The sequence below is a fragment of the Dermacentor andersoni genome, chromosome 2 (assembly GCF_023375885.2).
Source record: "Dermacentor andersoni chromosome 2, qqDerAnde1_hic_scaffold, whole genome shotgun sequence".
Taxonomy (NCBI): Eukaryota; Metazoa; Arthropoda; class Arachnida; order Ixodida; family Ixodidae; genus Dermacentor; species Dermacentor andersoni.
Genome location: NC_092815.1, coordinates 123,594,498 through 123,612,830, shown reverse-complemented (window position 1 = coordinate 123,612,830; position 18,333 = coordinate 123,594,498). Strand labels below are relative to the sequence as shown.

General features: G+C 47.5%; 1 protein-coding gene and 1 non-coding gene across 2 annotated transcripts in view; one reads left to right on the top strand and one right to left on the bottom strand.

The window, feature by feature from the left end:
- Nucleotides 1-18,333, bottom strand: part of LOC129387529 (lipopolysaccharide-induced tumor necrosis factor-alpha factor homolog) — a 43,153-nt gene that overhangs the window by 4,950 nt on the left and 19,870 nt on the right. The window lies entirely within an intron of this gene.
- On the top strand, nt 15,464-15,535 carry TRNAH-GUG (transfer RNA histidin (anticodon GUG)). The gene has a single exon. It is a non-coding gene; the product is annotated as a tRNA-His (tRNA).

The following is an 18,333-nucleotide window of genomic DNA, read 5'->3' as shown; positions in this document are numbered from 1 at the left end:
GGGTTCACTATGAGATGAAAGGCTGAACGAGGCATTAAAGAGCACGGCGTAATTAGTGACCTCAGCTTAGCGGAAAAGAATCCACGAAATAAGATAACAATACTTTCGGTTTTACCAGTAAATGTCACAATTTTGGTATAAGAAGCTGAGACAATTATTTTTCCCACATTCTGCAAACAACAGGCCAGACCAAAGAACTCGACAGTCATCAATAGTGTGCATATTTTCGAAAATATTGATGGCATCAGCATATTGAAGGAAATAATAATAATAATAATAATAATAATAATAAGAATAATAATAATAATAATAATTTATTACACCCACAAACACTATTTGCGGGGTATTACATGGGAGCATTGTTCGAATATATTGGCATTCATGGGTGAAGTCTTTGTATGTTATTACATAAGACGACAAATTTAGATAAAGAAACTGTGAGAAGTAAATCAACCAAAAAGAAAGTAAAAAAAACGAAACCGTAGAAAAATGAAATAAATTTTGGTCAATACGTATAATGAATGAAAATGGAGATATAAGGTCTCAGTATGCTACGTGTTTCATTAACAAGTCTCTGAATCCTTTAGCATCACGTCCACCGACAGAATGAGTAAGCAAACGCATCCATGATTCAATCGCAGATGGTATGAACAATTGATGAAAAGCCTTCGCAGATCCACGCAAGCGTTGTGTACTGAGAGAGCTGAGGAGGCGGCGAGGGGAACGGGAGTGGCGCAGCAGAACTCTTTCGAGTGGAATAAGCAATAGGGTTCGCAAAAAAGACATAGCTGACAAATTTTTCAGCGCAGTAGCAAGAATCGCACAATTTTAAGCATTATGGGCGGACTGCTTGCTTTGAGGTCATACTGACCGCATCTCAGTCAAATATCATGGGACTCCAGTAACACTGATCCCGTAAACTAAATTACTGCGTACACTATAGTTACGAGCCCCCCACCCCTCTCCGCTGCTCGATACGTTTAGAGGCTCGTGCGCTATATATATATATATATATATATATATATGTATGTATGTATAGAAGAACTCCCCCCTTTCTTTCAACACCATTAGTCCAAAAAACATTTTAGGCAGCACGACACCGCAGCTCCGCCGCCATTTAAAGCAACATGGCCTCAGAGACTGGATACAGAGGGAAAGTAGCAGGTAAAAAAAATAATAAAAAAACATGACAACGCTCACAAAACAAAATACTTCAGCGAAGCATGCTACGTGGCATCTATGTAAGAATATCAAGGGTTGCTTGACTTCCGCGGGGCGGCGCTTAAGCGTTTTTTTTTTACTATCGAGGAAAAATGAAATGCGAACGGGACAACAGAAACCCGTACAAGCTTACAAGAAAAAGTTCGATTGTCTCATTTATTTTTTTTTTAGATGAATAAAGTGAAGGATTAGTTGGCGGAATTTTCAGAGGGATGCCGTTCATTTTGTCCAATCGGCGTATTGTACGACTATAGAAAAACTCGCAAGTAAAAGAAAGAAAATATCTCTCTTTAACTCAGGCATGCTGTTCTAGTTTCGTGGCCCCCTGCTCTGAATTTCATTTCTCCACCATAGTACCTGCTTCGTTTTCCACCTCAGTGGCATTATTCCGCGGCCCATAGTGGGCCTTGATCTATAGATTTCGCAATGACTTCACATCTGGTAAACAGATGGGAAGTCGCCTGGTAACCAGCCAGGACCCGTACGCCTCCTGCCCCATTGACGTCGGCGGCGCGTAAGACATGAATCGTGATTTGGAACGGCTGATGCCCTGCAACCTTAGATGCAAGTGTGGAGGCAACGTCTGTAACGTCCCTCGCAATGTGTCATGTCGGACGTGAGGAAGGAGAAACGGCAATGATGAACGCCTTCGGCTGTAAGAAGAAAAAAAAGCGCGATTGTAAATCTACCAAATGATCGACGGGAATGTGGCTATAGCAATACATGGCTGTTTGAGCAGACTCTAACGACTTTGTCCTTGACGGTGTTAGTTACGAACTTCTTGAACGTGCGTAAGTAATAGTGGAGTGCTGGCAATATTTGTCCCAAATGGAGTTTTCAATAGTGTGGTGCATGAGAACTGACGGCGAAATGCGGGTAACTTTTTTCCCTTCCTTTCGCCGCGAACGGTCTCCACTTGTGTTCACCAGCACAGTACTTCGAATCGTGATGAGTTCGATTGCGTACATCCTGAAACATTTAAAAGGTTGGCCAATGCAGAGTATTATTTGGAGTGGAGGTAATGCCTCTTTAGTTGTTTGCATCAATATTAGATACACATGATATACCGATATAACCGATACCTTAATCGCGTATCTTCACATTAGCTTATTAAAAATTCATTTTATCGTGAGGCTCCGATTTAATTTTTTCAGAGATAGTCAAGATAACTGAAGTGTATTCACATGTTGTTGCTTGACAGACTTCTGCGCAATCTTCATAGTGTGCTGCTCTCGCCGGCGACTGGAAGGTAGAGAAGGTAATTCCCGTCCCAGAATGAGGTAACCAGCCTTCATCGGAGAAAAATCGCTCACAAGCAATCGATGTGAGATCTGAAAGCACGCGATATGCTCTCACCTCACTTAATTTGTGAGAGACACCTCATTTTTACATTATGAGATTTTACATCTATTTATCAACTGTTAAAATCTATTTAGAAAAAGAAAGTTTTTCTTTTGTGAAACGCAGCTGCTCTCTTTTACTAATGTTCTTTTCAGCCATTCCCTCATGGACTTGGCATTGGTTACGTATTTCTCCACTTCGCAAAAGTCTTCAACATGGTCTGATATAAACTGCTTCTATTAAAGGGCCCTTCACCTGGCCCCACAGCAAACTTTGTCTATACGCTGCAAGTTCTTATGTGTCCTCTAGGGAGCGTTCTGCTGCAAAAAGTCGGCCCAAGTCGGCTCATTAATAGCCGAGATAAATATATTTCAGTGCCGCGAACCCATGATTTCAGCAGGCGGGCTCCACTCCATAGCGAGACTCCCTCTCCACTAACCCCGTCTAGTCTTCGCAAGCGAAATTCCTACCCTGCGTTCTTCCATGCCGGACCTCGAGGATCGCATGACGAATACGTCACGGGCCCCGCCTTCACTTTATTTTTTTCTCCTTGCTTTTCTTTTTCGGCGATGCGCATTTCCGTTGGCGGCGTTGCGCGCTAGCTGTTATCGTGTTGCGCGCTCTGCTCAAGGACACATGACTAGCGGTATAATTTAGTGTTACACGAATACTGAGGCAGAACAAGCAGATCGCAGAGCATGATAACGGCTCCGGAACACGGTAGAAACCGGCACAGTTTTGGTACCTGCGCACGTGACCGCACAATCGGGGGAACAAGCAGACGAAGTGGAAGTACATCTCTCTTGCTTCGGTGCAAAGTAAAGCAAAAAAAAAAAAAAAACACACACACGGACATTCCGTTTGTGCGTTCTATCATTTGTCTAAACTTCAATTCATCCATTCAAGCAACAGATCACACAGATAACAGATGTTGTCTTGAATAATTCTCCAAGTCACATGTAACCACGAGCGACATGACACTGCGGACTCGAGTACGTAGGCGCAGGGACGTGACTACGTCATCCTCCGGTTGGGAGCGCGGCGGCCGCGAGGGGAAGGAAAAGCGGCATTCGGTTTGAGATTTCATATCTTTCCGCGGCGCGTAGCGATGTAATGCTTTGCACACACGATCGTTATCATGCAATGTATGCTGTGCGCTTGTCAGCTCAATATGGCCAGACCTGGTGAGGGGCCCTTTAAAGCTTCGTAAAGTTAATATGGAGAGTAGTGTTTTTTTTCCATATTAAATATTATTTTTCCATCTCACCCATACGTTACCGCTAACCACAGTTTATTAGTAGTCTTGTCCGGCGTTCCTCAAAGATCTGCCTTTGGACCCTTGGTTTTCCTTATTCATATAAATGATTTGCCCGATTTTATTGATTTCTCACGCAGCAAACGTTGGCCGATTACTGTAATTTACTATAATTTGTGCAACCTCGCTGATGCCCATGAACTTGGAGCAGATTTTAATGAAACATCTTCACGTGTGTACGGGTGACATTCGTCAGCTTTTGTGGCTGCGCTATGGTACTCAAGATATTAGGCACTAGAGCACAGGGACCTAGGCCAAAGTAAAGCCAAATGTTCCAGATGTCTTTACTCGCCAGATAACGGACAAGTGCGCTAACTCTTTGCAACAGCACTGTTTGATGCTGCAACAGCACCAGCATCAAACAGTGCTGTATGCGGTTATTTGACACCCATTTGCTAATATCTTGGTAGATATGCCTTGCGGTAACTCACTAAAAAATAAATAAATAAACAGGGCTTATGTGTGCCCCAATGTAAGAACTGCAAATCCTTGCGGGCGTCTCACAGTGACAATACCACCATAGAGAGGGTAGTATATTTTCTTAATGGTCTAACATCGAATTCCATTAGTTCAAACGAATACCTTTCGGCGTCCTTATCTCTCTTTCTTGACATGCCGATATTGACTACGTCATCCATAACAATAACCACATGCATGCTTATATTCACGCTGGTATTTTTCTCGAGAGTTGTCTCGCAAACTATACCTCTACTATAAGATACACTTGTCCATATTAAACTTGAATATACATATACCACCAAGGGCAAACGTATAAATCTTCGATAGCCATCTTCCATGAGGGAATATACATCTACGAGGAAGTACAAAAATCCAAGAACACCTAAGCGCTTCATATGAGCTGTGAGTGCAGCATTAATATCCAACTGAAAGGCGCTGAGCGGTTCTTCGAGTTTTCCGGTGCGAGTAATGTACCATAGCGGTATGTGCTGCCTGAGCCAGCAAGCAGCAGCAGCCTGCGGTACCAACGCCGCATGACACCAATGCGGCGAAGCCCTCTCCCCTCACGGAACGCCTGGCGCGTTATCGCATGAGCCCTTTCACCCGCTTTGCTTCGTCGAGGCGCGCTCGTGACGTGGCGTCGCAGCCAATGGCAATGCGAGTTTAGGTGCCGTTCCGCTGCTACAGACGACAGTCGCCGGCCGTTTCTCTCAATGGGCTGTTTGACGCTTTCGGATGATGATGACAAGATGTATTTATTGAGGGATGGCTCGAAGGCCTATAATGGGGAATAAGGAGAGGAGGGGGAGGCGTTTTCAGAGTCACCCTAGGAGCTGCGCGTCCTTGGCGAAAGCCAAGGGCGAGTCCAGAATGACCCTGTCGAAATCCATCGAGCCAGTTGCCGGCCTAATCCACTCCTAGTACGACGACACTCGTACCGCCTTCAGGTGGTGGTCCCGCAGCTGAACGTGTCGCTGGCACTCCCAAAACAGATGGGCTGCGGATGGCCGCGTGGCCATGTCACAGTCAGGGCACCTGTGTGGCGCCGGGGGTGCTTCTTGGTCCACAGAGGCTGTGGGAGGGCCGGGTTCCTGCGATGGAAGGGAGTTGGGAGACGGAGATGGAGGGTGTCTACTGCCGCTAACCGCTCCAGCACATCCGGTGTGAGGACCAAGCCGGAACGGAGCCTATGCAGCAGCACGTGCCCCGACCTGGGAAGACCCGCGGGAAGTGGGTCTGGTTCTGAGGGCACACTCGCACGGAGTTTTCTCTTGCGTCGGTTCGCTGCTGTTCTCTGAGCTCTGTCTGGCTCATACGGGGCTCCATTTGTCGTGCGGCTTGTGCTGGTTGTGAGGTTTTCTGAAGGATCCCGGGAGACGACGCGGTTGGAAAGAAGGGCGCGTGTCACCTCGTGGGCTTTCTCATTTCCCTCGATGCCCTGGTGACCAGGGATCCAGTGAAGTGTTGCAGTGACCCCGTGGGCCTCCGCACGCCTGAAGGCCTGCTTGACTAGGAGTACTTCCGATGACGCTGTGTGGCGCAACTTGCAGGTATGCAGCGCATACTGAGAGTCGGTGTATATATCGATGTGTTTTGCTTGCGTGGTGCTTGATGCTCTATCTAATGCCCAGACTATTGCGCGGAGTTCAAGTTCCATTGAGTCGTCGGCATCAGCATTTGTAAAGGTAGAATGTGTCGCACAAGAACCCACTACGTGGTAGGCGACTGCTACCTCGATGGTGCGTGGGTCGAAAGCTGTGTCAGTGTACACTTGTTCATGACTTGGCGCTGCGTCTACCAATCTCTGTGCATGACGCGCAGCGAATGCTGCCCAGCGGTGCGCATGTTGGGCGCCCATGTTTCGGGGCGTTGGCGTAGTGCCGACGACAGCAATGTCATCCCACAATGAAATGTCGGATGGCCGTTGTGGTAAAGTTGATATATTCTTTCCCATGTAGGCCAGTAGAGTCCTGCCTTACGCTTTCGCATAAAAAAATAAAGTGACCTGACTGACCATTTCAGATTCCAGTCAAATACTTATCGTCGGCCTTGAATCCACCAAAACTCGTGCTCATTGCATGTTTTTTTTTTTTCTGTCCCTCTCGTTATACCGGTATCTCATCAGGGAAGCATATCCTTGCCTTATTTGGCCATCCTGTCATTACGCTGTAAATGCTCCCGCGTCTGTTTCATAAAATATACCGTCACAGCTCGGTCCTAAAAAAATCTGTTTTATTGCACCATGCAAGCCTACATTGTGTCAAATCATGCGTTTAAGCGGTATAGCAGTGCCATCATACAGGAACAGCTTACATAAGGAATCTTTCATCCCGAAAACCAGCGTGCGATAGAGCGCTCTTTTTTTTTCTTTACTGTTTGACTTTGACAAAGAAAGAACAGCAATATCAGTACACAAAACAAAATATACAGGATACAATGACCACGTCGTATTGACATGATCAGCCTGGTAGGGGGCTGGCTTCGTCACGTTAAAATTCATTTAGAGCCATCAATGGCTCCACCCTTGACAGCCACTCAGGAGTATCGCCACCGGCCTTCAATATCTAAACAAACCGATGCACAGTTTCACGGAAATAAATTCGCGTAGGTCGTGCGTCGGGATCGCAGTAGTATCCTGCCATTCGAGAGCGCCAAATACTGTGGAGGCCAATTAACATTATTAAATCAAACGGAAAACCATCCTCATTAGTAATGGGTAGATACCGTATTCCATGAGGGTCGAGGGGAAATTGTTTCTTTAACGTTCTTTGTAGTACGTCCCCCCCCCCCCCCCCCCCGAAGAAAGAACCCCTCCCCAACGATGAAGAAAAACGTGATCTATCGTTTCTGGTTGTTTGCAGTTAAGGCAGTGAGATCCCCATGGAAGAAATAAGCCCTTTTCCTGTAAAAAACATTTTTACTGGCAACGTTCCAGTGTGTAACCAAAAAAAAAAAGGTTTTAACCCCTGGCGCTACTTGCATTTTCTTTACTCTCTTTAAGACGTCCCTACCAGGGCCTCCACTGTACAAGGCTCTGTACATGGGCTCCGGCAGAACAACGTCACACAAATCCTTGTACAATTTTTTCTTTCTGACAGTAGATAAATATTCATTTGAAAACCTCGTTGCAAGGAATCGTACACTTGCGACAACTTCTCTAAAATATCCAAAAATGCCCCCCGTGAGTGTTTCGGTTGAAACAACAAAGTCTGGCAACGCGCGCCCAAGCCTTACTTGGCATGCGGTGCGCAAAAAAGGATCGCTGACGTCGCGAAGGAAAAGAAACCTGTTAACAATCTGCCGCAAAAAAAGATGTCCCCGGCCCAATCCGCCATTCTTGACTCCTTTGAACAAATTCGCGCGGCTGCACCTTGTTACGTTTCGCCTACAACGCGCGGTAATGCCGGCGCGGATGCAACGGACGCCGGGGCTTTGTTCAAAGCGGCGGACATTTTGGCCCGTCCGACGCCGCCGCGACGCCTACCCGCCAAGCGTGTCCAGGCGTGTTTCAGTGCCACGTGTCTTCGTGTGTGCGTGTGTGTGTGTGTGCCCTCGCTTGTCAAAGCGCGGCAGCCGGGGAGCGGAGTTCCCCGAATGAGGAGCCTGGAGGTCTCTCGGCTCAACCGTTCGCGCCGTCGTGTGGGCGGTTGGCGATGCGTCACTACACTCGGTTCAGCAGGTCTTTCGGCTCAACCGCTCGCGCCGTCGTGGGCTCCTGCTGCGCCGTCCCGTGACCTTCATCCCGTGACCTTCATCCCGTGACCTTCTCTTTTGGACCGCGACGCCGAGAGTATAAGAGCAGCTGCCCCCGGACGCCAGGAGAGAGGCTCCGATTTGTACTGTTGAGTTACGTGCTCTCCCGTCTCTCCACTTCGGTCGAACTGACCGGCCGCTCTTTTGCTATGTTAGAATAAACAAGTTGTTCTGTTACCAGTCTTCTCTTGCTTTGCCGGGACCTTCGGATGCTTCCAGTGCCCCAGGCCGCCAGGCCAACGCTACCCTTGGGGCTTGCGACCCATTGGCAATAACGGGCGTCAGCACCGAGACCCCAACAACTCGTGCCAGCGGTGCGATTACAACATCTGGTTGCCAGCGGTGAGATCGCGACAGCGGAGGCGTTCCGTCGGAAGTTTCGGGAAAATGAGAAAGGCAAGAGTGAGTCATATACAGAGTTTGCGTACAGGCTTATGTCAAACATGCAGGAGTGGCTCAAAGAAGAGAAAGCGTTTGGTGACCACGAGAAAGTTCTGCAGTGTTTCGGGCTAGAACAGTTTTATAGTCGGTTACCTGAGAACGTGCGGTACTGGGTCTTGGAAAGGCCAGACGTTAGTACGGTGGCTCGAGCCGCTGAGCTAGCCGAGGAGTTTGTGACGCGTCGGGCTCGTGGAGCTAAGGACGGTCAAAAGGGTGAATTTGGCTCTAAGTTTGAGAGGCCGAAGTTCACGCCCATGAGAAAGCGGTTCGAGACGAGGCAAGCGCGCGTGTGTTATACGTGCCAGAAGCCGGGTCACTTTTCGGCGCAGTGTCCGACCGAACGTGAGGAGACGGCGGCAGCCGAAGCCGAACGCGGAAAGCGGTTCGAGATGAGGCAAGTGCGCGTGTGTTATACGTGCCAGAAGCCGGGACACTTTTCGGCGCAGTGCCCTGAAACAAAACCAAAAGTCGTGTTTTTTTCATTAGGCAGCACTGACGAGAACATGAAGCTTCTCGAGCCTTACATGCGAGACCTCCTCGTGAACGGGAAAGAGTGCCGAGTGCTTCGCGATACCGCAGCTACGATGGATGTAGTTCATCCCTCTTACGTAGAACCCGATATGTTCACGGGCGAGTGCGCATGGATCAAGCAAGCAGTGGAAGCTCATAGCGTGTGTCTGCCGGTAGCAAAAGTGCTTATTGAAGGACCTTTCGGAGCACTTGAGACGGAGGCCGCAGTGTCATCTATGCTGCCCCCCCAGTACCCGTACCTATTTTCGAACAGGTCCGATCACCTCCTGCGCGAGAAGGGGCTTTTGTTTGGTGAGGCTAGCGTTCAGGCCTTAACCAGATCGAAGGTTCGGGAGCTCGCTGCAAAGGCGATAGTTGCGGGGCCGACGTTGATGAACGATGAGAAAGGGTCAGAGGCGCAGCAAGCTGGTATTCAGGGCACGCCCGAACGGGATAAAATTGAGCCTGTAGCGTTAAAGGCACCAGATACTGGAGAGGAAATTCCCGATGCGGGAAAGTTAGAAGAGCTTCCGGTCGAGCTTCCGGGACTAGGCTCAGTGACGAACAGGAAAGACACCGATCAAGTCATTAGTGACTTAATAAGTAAAGCATCGCTGTCGCCTGAGCAGAAAACCGAACTACACCAGCTCTTACAAGAGTTTCAAGGTCTGTTCTCTGAGAGGCCTGGTAGGACTTCTGTCCTTACTCATGACATAGAACTTACCTCCCCAGAGCCAGTACGATCCAAGGCGTACCGGGTGTCACCCCGCCAGAGCGATATTATGGAGGCTGAGGTAAAGAAAATGCTACAGCTCGGTGTTATTGAAGCGGGTGAGAGTGTTTATACCTCCCCTTTGATTTTAGTTGAGGTACCGGGCAAGGAACCTCGTCCTTGCGTCGACTACCGCAGGCTTAATTCCATCACTAAGGATCAAATTTATCCGATCCCTAACATCGAGGAGCGCCTTGAGAGAGTGAGTAGCGCTCAGTTTATTTCCACCCTAGATCTTGTCAGGGGTTATTGGCAGGTTCCACTTACAGAAGAGGCTAGTAGGTATGCGGCGTTCATTTCACCAATGGGGACATTCCGTCCTAAAGTTTTGAGTTTTGGTTTGAAGAACGCGCCATACTGCTTTTCAAGCCTCATGGATAAAGTGTTGCGGGGACAGCAAGAATTCGCTTTACCGTATCTAGACGACGTAGCGATATTCTCCGCATCCTGGCCGGAACATATGGCGCACTTGCGGGCAGTGCTAACCCGCCTGCGCGATGCGGGCTTGACAGTCAAGGCTCCCAAGTGCCAGTTAGCACAGGCAGAGGTTGTCTACCTCGGACACGTGATTGGTCGGGGTCGACGCCGCCCCTCTGAAATAAAGGTGGCCGCTGTGCGAGACTTCCCGCAACCGCGCACGAAGACCGATATTCGGTCGTTCTTAGGTGTCGCCGGCTACTATCAGAGGTACATCCCCAGGTACTCTGATATCGCGGCTCCCTTGACGGATGCTCTAAGAAAGACAGAGCCGCAAACAGTCGTCTGGGATGAGACGAAGGAAAGAGCTTTTAGCGCCCTAAAGAGCGCCCTAACAAGCCAGCCTGTGCTACGATCGCCCGACTACACAAAAGGGTTCGTTGTTCAGTGTGATGCTAGTGAGCGAGGCATGGGCGTTGTACTGTGCCAACGGGAAAATGGAGAAGTAGAACACCCCGTCCTGTATGCTAGTCGTAAGCTGACCAGTCGTGAGCAGGCGTATAGCGCCACCGAGAAAGAGTGTGCGTGTATCGTGTGGGCCGTTCAGAAATTGTCATGTTACCTAGCTGGCTCGAGGTTTATCATTGAAACGGATCACTGCCCTCTCCAATGGCTGCAGACCATCTCTCCCAAAAATGGCCGCCTCCTGCGCTGGAGCCTCGCTTTGCAACAATATTCCTTTGAGGTGCGTTACAAAAAGGGGAGTCTCAACGGTAACGCCGATGGCTTAAGTCGAAGCCCCTAACGTGGGAATCAGCCTCAAAATTGCTTGTTACTGATGTTTTTCTTCCTGAGGCAGGATTTTTAACCTATTGCTTTTGTGTAGTGTTTCAAAGTGATGATGTGCTTTCTAGTGCAATTTTTCGATTTGTGGACGCGTTCTGAGTGCTGCTAAACTACTGTAAGGAACTAGGCAGCAGTAAAAAAAGGGGAAAGAGCCTGGCAGGGCTTAGTGAGGGTTGTGCCGTGCTTGCTGACTGAGCGGTTGACTTTTGGCGTGGTTCTAACGCTTGCCGGAAACGAGAACAAAAATGTCAACTCTCCCGAAGTCACCTTGCAGTGTCCTGTGTGCACCTGAACGTGAGAACGAGGCCTTCTCTGTGCGCTGCGCTCAAGAAACGCCCAAGGACGCCCAACTTCGGTAATGAGCATCATCGAGCGACATCCCTCCGGACAGCGGATGCAGTCCCCTGACCTTCGGGATCTCCTTCCCCCGGCGGGGCGGTCTGTTACGTTTCGCCTACAACGCGCGGTAATGCCGGCGCGGATGCAACGGACGCCGGGGCTTTGTTCAAAGCGGCGGACATTTTGGCCCGTCCGACGCCGCCGCGACGCCTACCCGCCAAGCGTGTCCAGGCGTGTTTCAGTGCCACGTGTCTTCGTGTGTGCGTGTGTGTGTGCCCTCGCTTGTCAAAGCGCGGCAGCCGGGGAGCGGAGTTCCCCGAATGAGGAGCCTGGAGGTCTCTCGGCTCAACCGTTCGCGCCGTCGTGTGGGCGGTTGGCGATGCGTCACTACACTCGGTTCAGCAGGTCTCTCGGCTCAACCGCTCGCGCCGTCGTGGGCTCCTGCTGCGCCGTCCCGTGACCTTCATCCCGTGACCTTCATCCCGTGACCTTCTCTTTTGGACCGCGACGCCGAGAGTATAAGAGCAGCTGCCCCCGGACGCCAGGAGAGAGGCTCCGATTTGTACTGTTGAGTTACGTGCTCTCCCGTCTCTCCACTTCGGTCGAACTGACCGGCCGCTCTTTTGCTATGTTAGAATAAACAAGTTGTTCTGTTACCAGTCTTCTCTTGCTTTGCCGGGACCTTCGGATGCTTCCAGTGCCCCAGGCCGCCAGGCCAACGCTACCCTTGGGGCTTGCGACCCATTGGCAATAACGGGCGTCAGCACCGAGACCCCAACAACTCGTGCCAGCGGTGCGATTACAACAACCTTTCCTATTGCGCAGCCCACACGAAAATGGCGAAAATTCGATGCAGCTTCTGTACATTGAGCCTTGCACAATGTAACACCTGCATTACATACCATAGCCTACTAATAAGGAACAGATTGCACACGGTGGCTCTAGCAAAAATCGATAGGTTCGCTCCTTTCCACCTTTCCGCCTTTCCACGTGTCATGCGTCTGCGCTGTCCAATATGTCGCGCTATCGCGATAGCATTCTAGAGGTACTCCCAAGTACTTCATTTGGGTCGTGACCCAGGACACGTTTGCAAAGCGGTCGGGCGTCGATTGCCATTCTCCGTGCCAGAGTCCCAGCGATTTGGCTAAGTTCACTCTGCTGCCTGTGACTTACGATAGCGCGCTCTTCCTTTTCCATAGGCTCCATCACTGACAGCAAGCATTTAAGATTGCTGTACGCGATACCTATGGTTCTCTGTAATACTTTCTTTAATTTACTGAATTGTATTAATGTTTTTTCCACTCCTTCCTGTAAACCTGCTGTACCTTTAATGTATATTTAATAATAGGTAAATAATTAAATGTATATCTTCATTGATATAATAGAGCCCTCCCTGGGGCGTTGTTTAGAGCTAAATCTCAAGTATTTTCTCATTAGAGCTAATAAATAGCTAAATTTTACGCAAGTCCGCTCACTGCTAGAACATGGTTGATTGCAACATTGGTGTTTTAACGTCTCAGTATTAGTGGTATTCAATCATTTAGCCATGTGGGAAGGTTATAATGGCTCGTATGACACTCAGTTGCCTCTTTTAATACCTGCTTACAGTTGCCTCTTTTAATACCTGCTTATATCTTTTTACGAAACATACACGCACAGAAGTGGCTTCAAGATAGAGCCATAGTAACCTTGAACAAACTAGAAGGGCGTTTTTAGGTGCTCTGCATGCTCTTGAGCGGGTTCATTAAATTGTAAAGCGATAGCGTTTATCTCAGTGTATAGATAATAAATATTGGTCATGCGTTATTTTTGTTCATAAATTTTAATTTCGTCTCATTCATTGAGTAGAATCTAGCTTCGCGATGATACAGCGTCACTTCAGATGCCTTGCTATAACGCCTTGTTAGCTGCTTTTGATGACGACACTTATCAATTGAAGTGGTTGCTGCAGGCCTCTTTGAGCTCTATTCAAGAATCTTGGACTCCACATGTTGCAGGTTAACAAGCACAGCTTTATATGCTCTGGAAAGGATACAAAAGGCGAGATTTTGAACGTGCGAACTGCATGATGACATTTAAATGATGTTTAAGAATAATAATAACCTTTCATCGCAACAGCTGAAAGATGTCACGAAAGGATACAAAGTATTTTAATAGTTAGAGTCTAGTTAACGACGTGAACTGCGAGAATTTTGCATGACTTGTGACTGTGGGCTTTCATGTTTTAGGAAAATATGTGTGTAATTGGTGCGGTTGGTATACCTTAAAGCCTCAAACTTCTTTATCACCCTGTGCCAGTTAGGTACCTGTGAGACCAACGAAATATGAATCATCATCATTATTATTTTCGCAGCCTTTCGAAGCACACCGCAGGCACTGGATTAATTTTGACGATCTGGGCGTAAACAGTGCGCCCCGATCGAACAGTCTACATAAAGAAAATTTTGCTCTTAAATCCTTAATTCTGGCCGTGATGCTGGGACATCGTGCTGAATAGAACAGCATAGCAGGTTTTGGTAAGCGGTTGTTGTGCGCAGGTGTCCCATGCATGAAAGGCATGCAACGTGTATGAGCCACTGAGGCTTCGCGCGGCATCAAAAAGATGGCCGATCAAAACCGCGCCTGCAACCTTGCTTTCTCGTGTGACTGGGCCGTTCACTTGAGTTAATGAATATATTCGCAGAGCTCCTACACTGCGAAAATAAATCTCATGCGGCGCATTTTGCAGGTAGCTAGCTATCTAACATCGTTCGGAAATCCGCGAAGTGTTACAGGAAGGTGAGCACCACCGTGAATGCTGTGGTACCTCGATGCGTGTGCGCGTGCATCGAGGCACTCTAGTGCTTGTGAGCGATTGTGTGTGAGACGCAATGATCAGCGTGACGACAACGTCGGAGCTACGGCACGACGACGAATGTGGTTTTGGTGATAGCGACGAAATTGACTTCTACACGACGACAACAAAGGGGCCCCGACCGATCATTTATTGTAGTGCGGCGATAAATGGTGACAGCTTTATGCGTTGCGAATCGGACCTATTCCGAATGTAGAGCTTTGCAGCACTGAGGTGATCCCGAAGGTTTTGCAATGTCCCATAATGTCTGAAAGCACTAGCTGCCAAAAAGAAGGATTATTGTGGTGAAACTGACGTACTCTCGTATGAACGAAACAAATTGTCGCTATGTGACTTGCGCGTCATTCGTCAAAGCGTCAGCTTTGCCTTTTTTTCTGCGCTTAAAAAGTGCGAATGATTTATGCACTTGGGGCCAACAACCTAATGCTGCCCAGACGTCCTCAATATCGTCAAATTTGTATTTTCTGTGCTTGTTAATATGACAACATGATCATAGCATGACAAAGTATTGTATGCAATGGAAATCTTGTTGAGCGGCAAGAGCAATCAAATAGAAGTGAAGTAGGTCACGGCAGAGCTTGCCCTCGTCTTGAACTTATGAAAGTTGAACATATTCCGGAGCAGGACGAATTTTTCCTAAACTGCGAATCCTTATTTATGAGAAAACCGTGTGGGTTTCTGTTGTAGGTTGGTGCTACGTTCGGGTGGATGACGATTCTTCCCTTTCATAATACTTCCTGCACTGCACCTTTGGGGATTCCGCAGAACTGATTCACCATATTGAACTTAATGTCTCAACTCAAGGCGAAAAACACCATTACTGATCTTCGATGAAGACAGCTGCGTTGAGGTGGCGCAGGCTGGAAGTGCAGCATAAAGGTTCTGATTAAAATGAAATGAAAACACAATCAGAATATCGATTTTAGTGTGTTAACAAAACCTCGAAAGTCCTTGGCCTCTACTCTGTCGACCGGGCACTCTTTGAATTTCTCATAGCAGCCAGCAGTTCGTGTAAGGGCTTTGAAAGTGTTCGATGGAAAAGTTGAATTAAGCGCAAATAACGCTAGTGGAAAGAAGACGGTCTCAAAGAAACATAAGGGTGTGTTTGTATAAAACGTGCTGGTGTGACGGAATATGCCCAGTGTTCCAGTTTCCACCAATCAGATAACTCTGCAGTCACCGCCCCGGTGGTGTGGCCGTGATCGTATAGTGGTTAGTACCTTGCGTTGTGGCCGCAATAACCCAGGTTCGAATCCTGGTCACGGCAGTATTTTTTTTTTTTTTCGCTTTCCTCAAAATGAAAGTAGTGTTTGTTTGAGGTTTGCGCTTTGGTAAGGCGCACACTTTTTCACGGGCATAAAAGATTTAAGTAGATCGAAAAGCAGCATGTTCCGAAAACAGGTACTTCCGTAGGTATTTCTTTTTCCTTTTTCTTGTGCACCAATAGCAGATAACTATGCAAGTTAGGCGGGAATTACAACTTTAGCGAAGTTTGAGTAGTGCTGTTTAGCCTTGCGGTTTCAACAATGTAGTGAACGTGAACGGCTGCCTCAACAACGAATGATTTCTTTTAACTACTTCCAACCCTTTGACCGTGCTGAAAGCATGGAACGCCGGGGTATCACTATTATTCTCGAGCAGGAAAATAGTGATATGAGTGTTCATAAAGTTTCAGCAACTAGGTTAGCTTAGTAGTTCTTAGAGCAGTCAATAGGCGCGTCAGCGTTGAGAAAAAAAAGCAAATATCCAACATGCTTTCCCCACGAACGGTTAACGGTTGGCATCAAAGCGCCATCTATTGCAGAAACAGAGAGACAATCGACAACGTTTCTTCAAGCGCGCATTATGAATTATGCTGATAGTGAGGCTTTAACTTTATTAGGGAAAAATGAGCGCGAAGTGCCTGTTCGTATATCGAAGAGCAACATCCACAGTAACTGATAATAAGCTCGGGCCATGCGTTCATTACTTTTCCTGAGAGACACCATTCTCGATAGGAACTGTTTTGCTTTTGGAATATGTTGGCTGCTTATACACGGTTAGCCGTAGTGGTACGCCAGTTTTAATGTTTAGCGCAAGTATTTTGTGTCAGTGTTTACTCCGGGCTTACAGAGTGTTCATTCTGAAGATACGTAGAAATGTATTACATCTGGGGAATAGCGATTGTATAGCTGCCACGGCCATGTTCACGAGCTTGTTATGTGATCAACAGGCGCATGATGTTTTTCACGTTGAATTCAACAGATTTCGACCCTGCCTCTCCTCTCCCTGGCTATTGACTGTCAGGGAAATAAACATTTCACCTGTCTTGCATTCTAGTTAAGCGCTGAGCGCGCAAAGCCTTTTGCACACCTACCGTTATGCGGTCAAAAGAGTGAAGTGTAAATCAAACACAAGATTCACCGTAGTACTTGAAGGCAAAACAGGAATAAAGGGCAGCGAGCAGGTTACTAGGTAGCCCTAAATGATGTAAGAAGTTTTTTTTTTTTTGTCATAGAAGTTTAAAGATAAAAATCTTAAGCCGTTTTGAAGTCTCGAGTCAGTGGTAATATGCGGCTGCTTTAAGTCTAGTTAGGCTCCACCACACGACGTATATAATGAAATCTTAAGGAAGAAGCCATTTTGATGTGCAGAAATTCTTGTCCAGGTAAGGTAAGAAAAAATGGAAAGCCTGTTGCGCAGTTTATACCTGAGCTCAAGGTACAATGTAGAGAATTCAAAACCGCCACTTTGACGCGTGTCGCGATTTTGCCTTCCAAAGGTATCTACCAACAGCGTGAAAGACACTCTTAACAGATGACAGTAACTTATCTTTAGCTGTCGATGGGGTAAAAGTAGTAAGGAACCATTGGATAGATGGCCTCGGCACACTTCAAGTATATACAAAACGTTCTCAGTCGGAACAGGAGGAGATGCCAGTTTGGAAGTATGTAGAAACAAGGTGAACATTTTTTACTGGCAGAGGACCCACGGCACAATTATTTTACCGGGACAGGAAAGTGCCGTACCAATTATATGAGCTCTGCTCAAGAAAGACGTTACAGCAAGCGGCGGTAACTGAAGGCACACGTTCCCAAATTTTATCCCTGGCACACGAAAACCCACGTTCTGGACATTAAGAAAAACATCAAAAAAACTACTGAAAAGGCACTAGGAGCATTTTATTGGCCAGGTGCCTAGGAAGGCATAGAAAAATATGTCAAATCTTGCAAGTGTTGAAAAAAAGAACATTTCCCAGAAGCAAGTTGGCAAAACTCCGTTCTGCCGTATTGCCCTTATCGATGCACCGTTGAGCAAGTAGGCGCAAACATCAATAATTCATTATGCCATACCTCGACTGCGGGTAACCGGTACAAATGAACATTGACGCATTTTACTACGCGTTACATTTGCCAACGATCAACTATATAGGCTACCGTGGCTGACAGATGTAAAGGAATGTTTTATCTAGGCGGTTTCCCACAAGAAGTCCTTTGCGACCAAGCCTCTCGCTTTATTTCAGATTTGTTGAAGGAAGTAAATGACCTTCTTGCTATCAGACATCTCAGCGTAGTGTCCTATCACTAGATGTGCAACGGTTCGGTTGAACGCTTCAATGGGACGTTAAAAGAAATGCTACACAAACTCTGTCACGAACAGCTAGAAACCTGGGACAAGTATTGCGGCCTTTCTCGATTTGCGTACGTAGAGGTACCACAGGCAAGCTTAGATTTCTCACTGTTCAGAGTGATTTACGGTCGACAGGTAAGAAAGCCACCGAGCGTACTGCAGGAGCTTTGGACCGAGCAGGCGCTCAACGAAGGTATGAGAACTACATACGGTTAAGTCCTCGACCTCAAGCAGCGGCTGGAGACACACGTTAGACGGAGCAAGCGCACTTCGATATTTTCAAGTCTCAGACATTTCTGCCTCGTAAGAAACGATCAGAGGTGCCGCGGCAAATGTGCATCGTGACTCTCCGATTTTGCTTTCGCCATTGGCTAGGCGGTGCATTCTGTCGCTGTTGTAAGCTCTGTATTGTGGCACTGTTGTAAACTGTAGCAAGCTTTAGTGCATCGTGCCTTA